This window comes from Mixophyes fleayi, chromosome 10, assembly GCF_038048845.1.
Source record: "Mixophyes fleayi isolate aMixFle1 chromosome 10, aMixFle1.hap1, whole genome shotgun sequence".
Classification (NCBI taxonomy): Eukaryota; Metazoa; Chordata; class Amphibia; order Anura; family Limnodynastidae; genus Mixophyes; species Mixophyes fleayi.
In genome coordinates, this window is record NC_134411.1 from 20604902 (window position 1) to 20619881 (window position 14980).

General features: G+C 39.3%; 1 protein-coding gene across 3 annotated transcripts in view; it reads left to right on the forward strand.

The window, feature by feature from the left end:
- Positions 1-14980, forward strand: part of METTL15 (methyltransferase 15, mitochondrial 12S rRNA N4-cytidine) — a 173010-nt gene that overhangs the window by 157452 nt on the left and 578 nt on the right. The gene's annotated exons all lie outside the window — the stretch shown is intronic.

Below are 14980 nucleotides of genomic sequence, written 5' to 3' on the forward strand. Positions count from 1 at the left end.
TAAGTTTGCACTGAACAAAAGTAGGAATTTTGGACCAAATTGACATTAAAAATGGTGTTTTTAAAAACTTTTTTAAAAAATAAATAAATAATGTTTTTGAAGAACAATCTATAAAAAGTAACCAATTGTTTTTTACTACACATAGTGTTAGTTTTTAAAATGCATTTTAAAACACATTAGTTTGCTTGAACCAGTAATAAAACTTCAGTGAATTCAGTCTGCAAAAATGGGACTCAATATTGCAAATCATTCCTGTGATTGGAGCAGGCCACACTGCCAAGATAACATCTCCCACTGGCCTATCAATTCACAGGGTTACATGGGCTGTCACCCCAGGATCAGTTCTTAAATTTCGCTCATCGGATAGGGGGAGGGCTTATTGCAGACACATGGGGGAGTAAGTAGGAAAGGACAGGGAGTGAGGGATAGCTAGAAGCCCTGACACCTACCAAAAGCGTGGAAGGGGTTAATTTCAGCAGAGAGCGGGTGCTATCTACGATCTGGAAAGCCAAGGATAACCCAATGTCTTCCACAGGACTGGTTCAAACATTGTGGCTGGGGCACAGCAAGGAAGCCACTGTAGAAGGCTGATTCATTTCCACTCTCACTCCAACCCCCTGGTCCAGGACCCACCAAAGTTTAAGAAGGAGAGACCGAGGGGTTTGCCCTGGGGAGGGAAAAACACTGTGACAATTTTACCTTGGATTTAAGGAGCCACTCCAGGGGGAGGTGGTATGTGTGATTTCTTTGAGGATTCTAGAATTTCCTGGAAAGTGCAGGGCTGACTGGTGTTTGCACCAGCAGACCTGGTGATGATCTCTGTCCTTTATCTTGGGTAGCAGGCTGTTGTTCCATCTGGGGGCCTGTCATCACCTTAGTCCATTAAGAGATACTCGCCATGTTCTGGATAATTTGGTGCACCCACAGATGTGGGGAGACTGATACCCGGAGCCCCACCATGGTGGTGGAGAGTTTGCCATGCGTACCAGAACAGCAAGTTACCAGGACTCACTGAGCCTCCTGTTGACAGACTCTTTTGCCTGTGGAATTGTTGCTTGACTAAGGTGGGTGAAGAACTTTTCTGGGACCCCTATTGACACAAGTGATCTGATCACCTATTGTTTAAAGTGTGCAGACTCATGCTCTTTTGTGTTACTATAGAAAAAGTAAAGATAGCGTTTTATCTTTCGTTCTCCTTGCTTGTGTTCAATTAGCATGTCCTGCTAGGCTGCTAGGTGGTTGCATGGTATGGTAGAGGAGTTTTTGTGTGTTTGAATTTGAATTCTGTTGTTTAGTTTTTATCTCGGGAAGCAAATCTGAATGCACATTGTCTTAGTCTGCTTTTGGTTGTTCTCTGTGTGATGGATGTTTTGATTTTTTTGTGATATTTCCTAGTGATAACATTGTAAGATGCTTTTAATAGTTGGTAACTTGGATATTGTCATATTTTCCCAGTTGGGTAATTATGTTGAAAGATTTGAGTAAATTATGCTATTTTTGTAGGAGGGAATCAGTATATTTTGTTGATAAACTTATATGTGCTACTTTAAAACTGAATGACTTGCTTAAGCTTATGTATATATTCTCTAATTTGCCTAATAAATGAAAAGTTAAGAGGACCCTGTAACAATGGCAAATAATTAGTTTTTGGCTAATAATTTAGTTTTTTCATGTAAATGTTATTGTTTTAGCAATTTAATATATATCTAGAAATGTCTTTCATCTTGATATTAAGTGATGATATTGGTGGTTGTAACAGGGCAGTTAGACATACAGTCATGGCCAAAAGTTTTGAGAATGACACAAATAATATTATTCACAAAGTCTGCTGCCTCAGTTTTTATGATGGCAATTTGCATATACTCCAGAATATCATGAAGAGTGATCAGATGAATTGAAATTAATTCAAAGTACCTCTTTGCCATGACAATGAACTTTATTCCAAAAACAGCATTTCTACTGCATTTCAGCAGTGCCACAAAAGGACCAGCTGACATCAGGTCAGTGATTCTCTCGTTAACACAAGTGAGAGTGTTGATGAGGACAAGGCTGAAGATCACCCTGTCATGCTGATTGAGTTAGAATGTCAGACTGAAAGCTTTAAAAGGAGGGTGGTGCTTGAAATCATTGTTCTTCCTCTGTTAACCATGGCTACCTGCAAGGAAACACTTGCAGTCATCATTGCACAAAAAAGGCTTCACAGGCAAGGATATTGCTGCTACTAAGATTGCACCTAAATCAACCATTTATCGGATCACCAAGAGCTTCAAAGAGAGAGGATCAGTAGTTGTGAAGAAGGCTTCAGGGCACCCAGCAAGCGCCAGGACTGTCTCCTAAAGTTGTTTCAGCTGCGGGATTAGGGAACCACCATTGCAGAGTTTGCTCAGGAATGGGAGCAGGCAGATGTGAGTGCATCTGCACGCACAGTGAGGTGAGGACTTTTGGAGAATGGCCTGGTGTCAAGAAGGCTAGAATAGAAGAAACTTCTCACCAGGAAAATCAGGGACATACTGATATTCTGCAAAAGGTACAGGGATTGGACTGCTGAGGACTGGGGTAAAGTAATTTTCTTTGCTGAATCCCCTTTCAGATTTATTGGGCCATCTGGAAAAACGCTTGTCTGAAGAAGGAAAGGTGAGCTATACCATCAGTCCTGTGTCATGCCAACAGTAAAGCATCCTGAGACTATTCATGTATGTGGGTTGCTTCTTAGTGAAGGGAGTGGGCTCACTCAGAATTTTGCTAACAACACAGCCATGAATAAAGAATGGTACCAAAAGATCCTCCAAGAGCAACTTCTCCCAACCATCCAAGAACAGTTTGGTGACGAACAATGCCTTTTCCAGCATGATGAAGCACCTTGCCATAAGGCAAAAGTGATAGCTAAGTGGTTCAGGGATCAAAACATCAAAATTTTGGGTCCATGGCCAGGAAACTTCCCAGACGTTGATCCCATTGAGAACTTGTGGTCAATACTCAAAAGGTGGATGGACAAACAAAAACCCACAAATTCTGACAAACTCCAAACATTGATTAGGCAAGAATGAGTGGTCATCAGTCAATATGTGGCCCAGAAGTTGATTTACAGCATGCCAGGGCAAATTGCAGAAGTCTTCAAAAAGAAGGATCAACACTGCAAATATTGACTCTCTGCATAAACTTAATGTAATTGTCATAAAAGCCTTTGACACTTATGAAATGCTTATAATTTTACTTCAGTATACCCTAGCAACACTAATAAAAATACATAGTGAATAATAGGTAAATAAAACTTAAATGTCTCTACAATATCAAGGACTTTTAGGCTTTGCATTCTTACATTACCCTACATTCTATTTCTGATTGTTTTAAATGTTACTTTTAGTCATCATTGTTTTACTTTAATGATAACGTAGAAAAATAAAATAAATACAGCCTAATATAAGGTATATTTTCGGCCTAATACTGTGTCAGGAACATGATGTGAAAATAATATTCTCTTGGGTGGAGGTCACTACAAGTAGAGAAACTAGAAAGTTATCTTTGGATTTATGTTATCCCAACCTGGAGAACCCCCTTGAAATTGTCATTTCCCTGCTACCCCTTGCTTTCTTTCAATAGTCATTGGTGTTGACAATCGGTGGTACTCGTTACCACGGCACTCTCAACCCCGACAACGTTTTAACCTGGACCCTAAGCCTGTATAATATAATACCAGGGGCGCACGCAGGATTGCCCAGTCACTATTATTCCCAATTATGGCTGCCATGCCACGTGCTACACTCTACTCACTTAGCAGGCACTAAGCTCAATGTCCTCCCGCTTTTTGGTGGTGCACAAAGTAGCAAAGTTTGTGAAAATATTACGATCCACTTGCAGCCAAACCTTTGCCTCCCTGCAATTGGCACAGCCGGACCCAAACCTCCACCAATCTGGGGTGGAGGTTTGGGCAACACTAGATGGAGTGGACTAATTAGCATTTTGCTGATAAGCATATGCAGCTCATTTCTTCCGTGAAGTTCACAGGGGGGCATATCTTTCTTGTTCCAGACACATGAAAGTGTATAAAAGTCATTACATTATTAATCATTACTTAATATTTAACAGTAGTAGATAGCTCTATCCTTAGGGGCAATGCCTTATCTCATATTAAAATTCAATCAACATATAACAACGCAACATGCGTTAAAACTATAGCTATTAGCTCTTTCAACTCAGTACCATATTACACTGAGGAATTCCATATGACGTTTCTAACTGCACACAAGAGGCAGGCTCAGAGAGAACCCCCCAACCTTTGTTATATGTTGATCAAGATAAAATCCTCCTCTTCTGTTTAGCTGAGACAAAGATTAACTACCATGTACTTGTTCCGACTCTATGAAAAATATCAATATATGTCTTGCAGTCATGATGTTGAGCCAACCACTTGGTACTAATAATAAAGGTACCTTTATATTTGTAACCCCCCCACCAACACCACCTAGTGGCATTTAAGAATATGTAGAAGTACTTTCTTATTACACAGACTATACACTATATTCAATACATGCAATGCAGTACAAACAATGGTACACAGTTTTGGACAAGGAAGGGTCCAGTAGGCTAAACCCCTAGTTTTATTGTCCTGACACCCCCACTTCATTACGGAGGCCCTTTAAGAAATAGTCTCATCTCAACCTTTGCCATGCTCTAAAAACCTAGCATGTGAAGAAATCACTCAAAGGTCTGCCATGTAAATGCCATTTCCCTAAAGTGTTCTTCTGAATAAGAATGTCCCTTTTGAGTTAATATTAAAAATACCATTGTGGTGTGAGTGAAATCTGTGGATAATGAATTGTTCCACCGGGCCACGGTTTCATTGCAGCGGCAGAGGGAACACTTCTGTACGTCTGGAATGAAGTGATTATGTTAGCTCTCTGCATTTGTTCCTTGTCCTTATCAGTTGTCATGTAAAACCGTCTCTCCAGTGTATTGCTGTGACTGAGCGGCTTGATAAGAGCATTATCTACATTCTGACACATTAACCTACACAAAGGCATGTTGTATTTTCGGCAGTTTGAACTGTGCAAAAACCTTCCTTTTGTACCATTTTGGGATTAAGAAAACAAAAATCTTTTTCTTTTCCTTTTTAGCTATGGGATCCTTTTTTTTTTTATAGAATGTTGAAGAGACTGAACAGTGTTATTGGATGATGTTGTACAATATTGAGGTTGGCCCACAGCAACAATTAAATGTAGGCAAGAGAGAAGCCGTTTACATATCACTGAACAATAAACTGTGATGGATATCACATTGTTCTGTGCTTGCTGTGACAATATTTGCCCGGCCTCTGAAATCATTTGTGCTCTGTCTTTTTATTGTGAGTTGATTGCTAAATTACATGTGCCATTCCAACTGCCATGATCAGGCATGATTTACCAGATACTTTGAATAAAATGGAGAATTCGGAGAAGCGTCAGCAAAAGGTTCATTAAATCGCCGCTAGCGGGGAGAGCTTTCTATCAGCGCTGGTGATTTGTTCAGTATTAGACATTTTAGTAAACACTTTCAAGTATGGCAGAAAGAAAGTTAAAAGAAAATGGATGGCGTAAGTAAATCCATTGGGCTATTTTAGTCATATAAATGAACCGAAAAACTATTCTGTCCCATGGAGTCTCAATCAAGTGAATGAAACTTGTTACGTTTCAAGTCTATATGATTCAAGGATCCTGCTGTATTTCTGCATCAATGGAACACAGCAGGTGTGACATACATTGCTGACAGAAAAGTATTATCTCTTCCTATCCACAATTCCGAGAGTCTGTTTTTCCTTTTATTTTTTTTAGTTATTTTTTTTTTAACATACTCGATATGTATAAAAGTGAAGCCTTTTGAAAGTAGAGTCAAGTCATATGAAATAATGTTTTCATCATGGTTTTCTTTATATGCGTTGTGTTATGCTTATTTTCATGCAAGATTGAAGCATTAACAAGTATAAAAATATGTTTATAAAAATGCACAGTAAACAAATCATAATTTCAACCTCCCCTCATGTTTTACTATATTGGTATGTTCTATGGCGGGCAAGAAAGGTGTTCCTGTACTCATGGGACTGGCCACACCCATTGCAGCATAGAATTCACTTTGAAATTGGTTTATAGTGGACATGAAAATATAGGTGAGGGGCACCTCATTCAAAACATCTTGTTCAGTGGTGGTCGTCACCTTTTAATCCTCTACCTAATGATTCTTATGTCAAACAACAATGTGCAGTCAAGCCTTCTATGTATCAGATTAGTCTGAAATTAGTCCGCCATTGGTTAATCTGTTGCTTCTACTTATCACGCATCTCACCAGTTTCTCCCCGTGTGGTTCACTGTGTGCTTTGGTTTCCCTTGGTTACCGCTATCTGCTGTCTGGCCTCTATCATTGGATGTCATCTTATCTAGTGGTTTGCGCATGTGTTTCCCAGGGAACCTTCAAAACCTCTGCTCCGCAGTGATTGGATCATCTGCAGCCAGTTCCCTTTATAAGGGCCCTCCTCCCTTTAATGGGTGTCAGATCATCGGGTCTCTCTACCTGATAGGAAGCATTTCCTTTGACTCCTGTTGTTCCTGACATCGTGGATGGTACAGCTTGCTGCTACTCTGAATACCCGTGCTGCTAACTGCTTCCCAGCAATTATCTGTGCAGCTCACCACTTCTCAGCAATACCTGTGTAGCTCACCACTTCTCAGCTGTTACCTGTGCAGCTCATTGCTTCCCAGCATTATCGCCACAGAGCATCGCTCATCATTGGTCCTGTTCCAGCATTATAACACCTGTGTGGATCTCAGTGCTGTTGCTCCCTGCAGCTCATTGCTTCCCGGCATTATCGCCGCAGAGCATCACTCATCATTGGTCCTGTTCCAGCGTTATAACACCTGTGTGAATCTCAGTGCTATTGCTCCCTGCAGCTTATCACTTCACCGCCATATTGGTTGAGCTTCCCTCACAGTCAAGACCTGTAGATTCACTGCAGAGCATCGCTCATCATTGGTTCTGTTCCAGAGTTATACACTTGTGTGGTCCTCAGCGCTCCAGCTCTCTGCCGTGCATCTCTTCACAACTACTTGGTGATTCTGCGCATTCTCTGCTGCACTCCCCTAGAGGACCGCGACCTGCGGTGGAGAGCAGCCAAGGCCATATTCCCTTTGCGGGAATCCCTGGTGAATACCTCTCCACCGTTAGACTCCGCACCTCTCTGGGGGTAAGCTGTCACTCCAGCAGCAAACAGGTCCATTCCCATTATCCATCTTTCGTGACACTGCTGTGGCTTTCTGTTCTCATGAAGTTCTAATACTTCTCCAACAATGTAATGTGTGCCCCCTATCGGAACCAGTGGCCACTTGTGAGACAACTAAAAATGTCATGTTGACCACCAATGATCTTGTCTATTCAACGTCTTACCACCCCGATTTAATTCTATTCCATAGATTTTTCCATCTACATCAGTAGCTTACACAGTTTTGTATTTCCCAAATCTGATTTGTAATATTTCTTCCTTTCTCATTGTGTACTCCACAGTTTGTAGTTTGGTTTTTACCATTCTAAATTACATAGTGTGTTTCACTTTCTATCATAGAGTTCATACCATGCAAGAGTTCCTAAATCTCCAGAAGGAACCTTAAATTTAATGTATTTATGCACACTTGAGTTTGCATTTGTAGCCGTTTGCCAAACAGTGGCCTTCCATCCATGTTTCATTAGACTATACTGTCTGAATAAGAACGATCTATGCAGATAAGCTATTTACTAATTTTCTGGTGTGTTTATATATGATGATGGGCTATCACTAACACACATTAGTTCTCTGATTGTTCTGTTTTTCTGTCTTTTCTATGTATACGAAGACTGGATTTATAATAGTGGTACAAAAAGCATTTCCAGAAACTTGAGAGACTTTATTCTATGAACTATATATATATATATATATATATATATATATATATATATATATATACCCACTGAACTTTGGTTAACCATCCAATAATATCACACCATTGTGCGCCGATGCCTGCATTATACCTATCTATTTATTCTGGACTTACCAACCAATATAAGGAAGGCTGCCTCCATATGTGGAAGAGGTGTTTAGGTGGACTTTTTCAGCATACTATACTCATACATTACTGTTGTGAGCGCCATTTGTTTATTGTTGTATATTCTAGACTATACTGTAGTTTAATAGGATGAGGATTGGTGACCCATTCTGTTAGAGCGAGTATTGGGCTGTCGGTGACAGTGTTGCACAGACAACATTTCAGTTTGTTCACCGGCCACTCTCTCATTAACATTGAGTTCAGTAAAAACGTAGTGTTTTTCAATCATACTTTCCTATGCTCCTAGAATGTCCAGGAGCTGAATTTTGGGTAGTTCTCCTAGAATCCCAGAAGAGTAAGCCATCCTCTTAGATCCCAGACCTCTTTCTTCCTCAGTAGGTGTGCCTTCATGGCGCGATTCAAAGCAAATTCCATCATCATGGCCCCTACCCACTGCGCGATAATGCATATTGCGTCTTTGCATAATGCGTCTTCACGCTTCCGCACTTGACCCTTGGACAATGTCTCCAGTACGGAAGAAGAACTTATGAGTCTAAATTACTACAAAAACCAAGTGATGCAATAGAGCCACTTGATGGCATCTAACAAATTTGCAAGGTTTTGACACCCGTATAGCCTAACATTTATATATAGTGAGTGTTCTGTAAGATGTGTAATAGGTAAATTCAAAGATTGCAATATTGCTGCGGTTAATGCACCGAATAAGCTAGTTGAAATAGTTGCAAGGCATTTTCTGTTGGTGAGATGGGTTGGTGAGGTGACAAGGCTGTATTGAGGAGCTGCTAAGATGCTATAGAATAGTTTAATTAAATTAACCTGCGCTTTTAGTTGACGTTCAACATAGCATAGAAAGGTGAGGCAGAGTTCACCCCGAAGAAAACGCAGTGGAGGAGTTAATCCAATGAAAACCCATCCTTTGCTCAATCTATCGGACAGCTAGATGCATTTTTTGGTTCTATGGATCTTTGGCTTGTCTCATGGTGCCCTTATCTATACAATAATTAATTATAGCCCAGGTGAATATTTCTTTGTTATATGATCTGGTTTAATGTCAGACTAGTAGTCACAAATTGAATTCTATATACACACACACACACACACACACACACACACTTTTAAGTTCAAAATAGTCTTATGGATGATCCATGAACTGTGTAATTCTACTATCCTTACATTCTCTTATAATAATAATTGTATGACTCGGGCACATAACTAAGGCTAGCAGCTTAATTGTGCCTATAGGCTTCATTATCATGGGTTTATCAAATTAGAAACACCATTGTGGATGGATTATTAAAGGAATACTTAGTAGTTAAATTTAAAGCCAATCATGCAGCTCTGATATTAAAACTTCAAGATTATGTTCATAAGGTTTTTTTTTTTCCTTCTTTATGACAACCTAAATATGTAATGCCAGCTATAGCTAAGTTCACGGACTTTAATTAACAGTTAGAACATTGTAATAGCACTTGAATTTTAGATTGGTGAGAATCCAACACTGTATTAAGCAGCCAAGACAAAAGGACATGAATTGCGTCACTGAGACTTATTAAATGCGATGCAAATTCAATATTCGGATTCCTGCAAACAGGTGTGAGAGACAAATTAATTTTTAAACTCTACCACTCTCTCTCACTCGGGGGATTTTAATGCATCACATTGACAGCCCTAGCACGTTGACAATTTCATCCACAAGCATAAAAATTTTCCAATCCACATCAGCTGCAGAGAAAGGCTCTGTTATTCTATTTTAACCCACTCCATGTCCTATGGTTAACTGTGCATCACCATGCAAGGAGATGCAGGTAGGGCAGTATCACTATGATCCAGGAATGAAAATGTTAATTCTACCTTAACCGTCTCCCTTGCTCATGGGTGAGTTGCATCACCAAGCAAGCTGCTAGCAGGGAAAGAGTTAAGGAAGCAGAGCAGTATGTTCTAGAACTGAAAATATTAAATATGTTTTTAACCAGCTGCCTTGTTAACTGTGCTTCACCATACAGATAGCCACTCACAAGGAAGATCTTATTCAAGCAGTGCAGTAACTATTCTAGAACTGAAAATGTTAATTTCTGTCACTGGGATTTCAAATCATTCATCTCGCCAGCAGCATAGATTATTTTTTTTTTTTTATGAATGAAATCCATCTTACTGGCTCTGCATACAAATACTCCCCTGTTATCATTATGTTCTATTAGCGAGCAAGATTCTGTTTAACTTGTAATTTAATTTTCTTTGGTGAGCTACCATTGGCCTATGTACAATGTGCATTTCAATTGACATATAAAAACTTAACTCTTGCAGTGCTACAGTTATTTGCAAAGTAAAAGTTTATTTTTATTTTATATTAGCAACTTTATGTGATTTATGGGACTCTCTTTTACACTGAACAGCCTAAATTATGGATCATTGAGCAGTGAGGGAAGGGAGACTGTAACATTGTACGTCAATCGCTGAAATCAATCATTTTTTTTTATTGAGATACGTCAGCGATATATCTATGATGATCCTGTCGGCTATCGAGAAAGATGCATGGCATCAACTAGGGAATAATTCAGTCTAACATGGCAAAGGTTATGGTAACTACTGTTGCTTCTTACAGTAACACCCTTCCCACACAGTTGGGTGCATGAATTATTCTGGTGTAGAACAGACCAGAGGAAATACAGAATTTCACACACACAGTTCATATAGTCTTCCAAGAACTATATATTTTTAGACTTCCGATTTGCCGACCTACATCATACAATTGAAAGGAATAGATTCACTGCTTTCGTAAGTTAAGTTTCAAATAAACTGACATACTCTGTATTGATAACTTGAACAGCTTTTTGAAATTTAATCAGCTTGTTTAAAAAAGCTAGTTGATTTAGCAATATTCCCATATTGGTCTCCAGCATATAGAAGAACACTTTCCTCATCTGCATTGTATTGTTGAAAAATAAAATCTTTCTATCTATAGGTGTGCGTATATGTGTGTATATATATATATATATATATATATATATATATATATATATATATATATATATATATTATATGGGCAGCACAGTGGCCTAGTAGTTAGCGCTGTGTTCTCCCCATGTTTGCGTGGGTTTCCTCCCACACTCCAAAAACATACTGGTAGGTTAATTGGCTGCTATCAAAATTGACCTTAGTCTCTCCCTCTCTGTCTTTCTGTGTGTGTGTGTGTGTCTATATTAGGGTATTTAGACTGTAAGCTCCAATGGGGCAGGGACTGATGTGAATGAGTTCTCTGTACAGCGCTGCGGAATTAGTGGCGCTATGTAAATAAATGATGAAATATATATATATATATATTTATCCTGGCTCTTACCTAGTACCATTATACATCAGGGGGCCTAAGGATGATTGTGGCAGTGAAATATATTTCTACAATTGTTCTGTCTGCCCCCTCCCCAGTCACCTCTTCCCTTCCATTTAAACAAACTAAAAAGTCAAATATTGTGTCCCAGTCTCACATTAGTGTTAGAGCTGCTGTGAAATCATACAATGAAATACTTCTTTCATCTAGCGCTGCTAATCAAGCACCAATGTAGGGGAGTTTTTTTTCATCATAACCTTGCATTTCCAAATCAGTGATACAAAAAAATCCATTTCAAAATAACTTGTTGTGGTGATCCAGTATATAATAATTTTGGATGGGTACCTAATTCCGACAATAGAAATGTCGGCACTGAACCTGCAGACATGAGCATGTCGGCAGGCTAAATGCCAAAGACACTATCGACATTGTTAACCTGTCCGCACAATGGTAGTGTCGGCATTTAGTCTGCTGACATGTTCATGTGTGCAGGTTACTTGCCGACATTTTCATTGTCGGAATTCTGACCGCCACCGAAAATTCCACACTGTTCTTTTTAATAATAATAATAATAATAATTTTAGTATTACCATGTAATCAATTTCAGATTTTATTATGTTTAAAAATGATAATATAAAGCATCCTTGTGCTTTTCAGATCTTGGAGATGTTTTTTCTGCAGAAAAATTGAACACTGACTTTTTGAAAAATCTTATTACCTGTTAATTTGTTTCCTTTTTTTCTTGATTAAAAAATGATGACATATATCCTGTAACAAGGGAGATCTGGTTAATCAACTTTGTTATGATTGTCAGGAACGATCATTCGGGGCCACTCTAGATACTGGTCACATGCGGTCCAGACCAATTATTAAGCTCAAGTGACAAGATTACTGTCCAGTTTATCAAATCTAACCAAATCCACCGGGTAACGGTTGGAATACACTTGGGCCTGCGCTCAGAAGATGACCTCAAAAACAGGGAGTTAGCGGCTATGCTCCAACCACAGTTGCAAATACTAATCTGAGAATCTCATGTTTTTGAGGGGTGATATCGATGTTGGGTCAATTGGCTGCTTTTCTCTCTTCAGCTCCAGCTGTGTGTGGGCAGCTTCAGGAATATACAGAAGTTACTCAAATTACTGCTTATTTTAGTTGGCAGAACCCAAGGCTCACATTTCTTGTGACAATGAACAGTGGAAATGGATTTTTAATGAATCTGTTGATGATCCTCCAACATGAAGATCATGAAAATAAGATATATGTCCTAATTTATGTTTAAGATTGCATTGGGTTTTTTTTTTTGACAGTAGCACACAGTGTGTCAGTAGTTCAAATTTCTGCACGAAAAAAGATATCTTCCTTTTCTGCCAAATATTTTCTTTGTGACCAGATAATCAGATCTCAGATGATAGGAATAAAGTTGACTAAGTAGATAGACATATAGTACATCAAGAGGTCAGTCCATGTTTCAAAGCAACTGATTTTCTTTAACCATTCGATGATACAATAAGCAGATCCACGCTGCCGTGTGAACTAACATTTAGACCATCTGTTTGTCAATTATCCATGAATCTTTAGTTGCTGGGTGTGATCTTTCTGGGGTCTTGGCCCGATCTGGAAAATATTAGACAGGAGGCATCAAGATGGCAAACACAACTCCCTAAGCTTGCTTATAGATTGCTCAGAGGAATGATATAAAATCCCCTGTGTTAGGCACAATTAAGCAGTGAAAAAGGTTGAGGTTAGTGTTCCTTTAAGAAACATTTGTACAGTGTTTGCTCTAAATTGGGACTATATTAAACATTGTGTTCAAGCTTAAAGCAGCAATCCCAAATATGTTTGTAACTATTCAATTAAGTACCTTTTAAGAACACATCTGATTAATATTTCTTAGCAATCTTCCTACAAATCAGTATCCCCTGTTCAAAAAAAGCTCTCTAGCTGGCAAACAAAAATGACTGAGAGACACAGTAAGAAAGAGGATGCTACAGTGCAGACAGAGCTCAGAGGGACATTCCAAAGCCTCTCTGCTCACTACATCATGTGAGATGTGTCGCAATATTCTATTTTGATCAGCAAATTCATGCTTGATTGCCATATTCACTTTATTTTATTTTTAAGTTTCTCTCATTATTCATCTTTATTGTGTTTTTGAGCATTTGATGGTTGAGATTCTGAGACAATCAAGGCATTGAGAACAAGCAGATCTTTATACAGCAGAAGGGAGTGAAGGTATTCGTAGTACATAGTTGGCGCACCGGTATGTCTTGGTTTGTAGAGGAGTGCAGAAAATGCATTTTAGTTTGTGCCGTGCCATACATATAATAAGTGGTGGAGAGGACGCATTTTCAGGGGCATTCTTTGACATAAATAGCCATTCCCGCTTTGCAAAAGGACGTGTATTCTTCACCAGCTCAGAACTGGCTGAGATTAGATTAGATTTGTCCTGTACTTTTAATGCACCCTTTTTGCGCTCCAGTAAAGCACATTTCCAGATACGTTCTCAATAATGTAATAACACACTTCATACGCGCAAAAAATGCCACCTGTAGAAAGCAAGTTAAAAAAAAATTACCATCTGGCTTCCTCTGGAAATCTTCAACCAGCCCAAGAGCTAGACAGGCTGGGCTGGCTTCAACTTTATCAGAGAGACCACAGATGTGAGGTCCCATGCCATAGAGACAACAGACCACAGGCTAGTCAGCACTAGACTCTTGTCTCTGCAGGTGGAAGCAATGAACAAGCTTAGTAACCCTGTAGTTTTCCTCCCCGCTGGTCCTAGTATAATGGATTGAGGTCCCTAAGGCTACTGCACAGTATACCATAAAAGTTGGGGAAAAAAATGTGCACAATTTTCATTAGTCTAGCCCAGTTGAGTCAGGAAGAATTTCACAGTTTTTCATTGCCGGGCTGGTAGCTTCTATGATAAGTGGGGTAATGCTATTTTTTGCGCTCCACTTGCAGTCCGTCACTGACCACCTTGAGGTTGGTTTTCACTATGGCTTGTGGAATCTATGTCCCAGTTGAATGAAGCCTCGGATGGTCAAGATTTGGGAAGGGCGGTGGAGAGCAAGCTACCTGTTTTTTTCAAGTTTTATTTTATATAACACTGGCCATATGAAATCAGAACAGTAATTGGGGACAGGAGGGTAATTTTCTGACATTGGCCAAATCAGGACCATTTTTTGCCTCCTTACTGCACTTCCGTAGAGAAGGCACATTCCAAGCAACATGTACCTTGATGGGCAGACCATCGAGGAGCACAGGTGCAAAACCAAGGTGTTTTGCAGTGGTCATCAGGTGTACTTTGTAAATTGCCTAAGCAGAGTCTTATAAAGGTCTCCCATATCTCCTGTCATAGCCATGTTGTAACCTGATCCATTGTCCATCTTGATCCTTTCCTTTGCCGGATGCAATTTCACCATGACAAGTGAGATTGTGGTACAACTTGGAAGTCTTAGAAGTGAAATCAACTCTTAACAGATCAAGGTGCCAGCAGTGGTAGTCAATATAGACTCACAGCTAGAAGGTGTGAATGTCTAGAAGCCTACAATGTTTTTAGATTTGTAAAGTAATTTATATTTTCAAAACT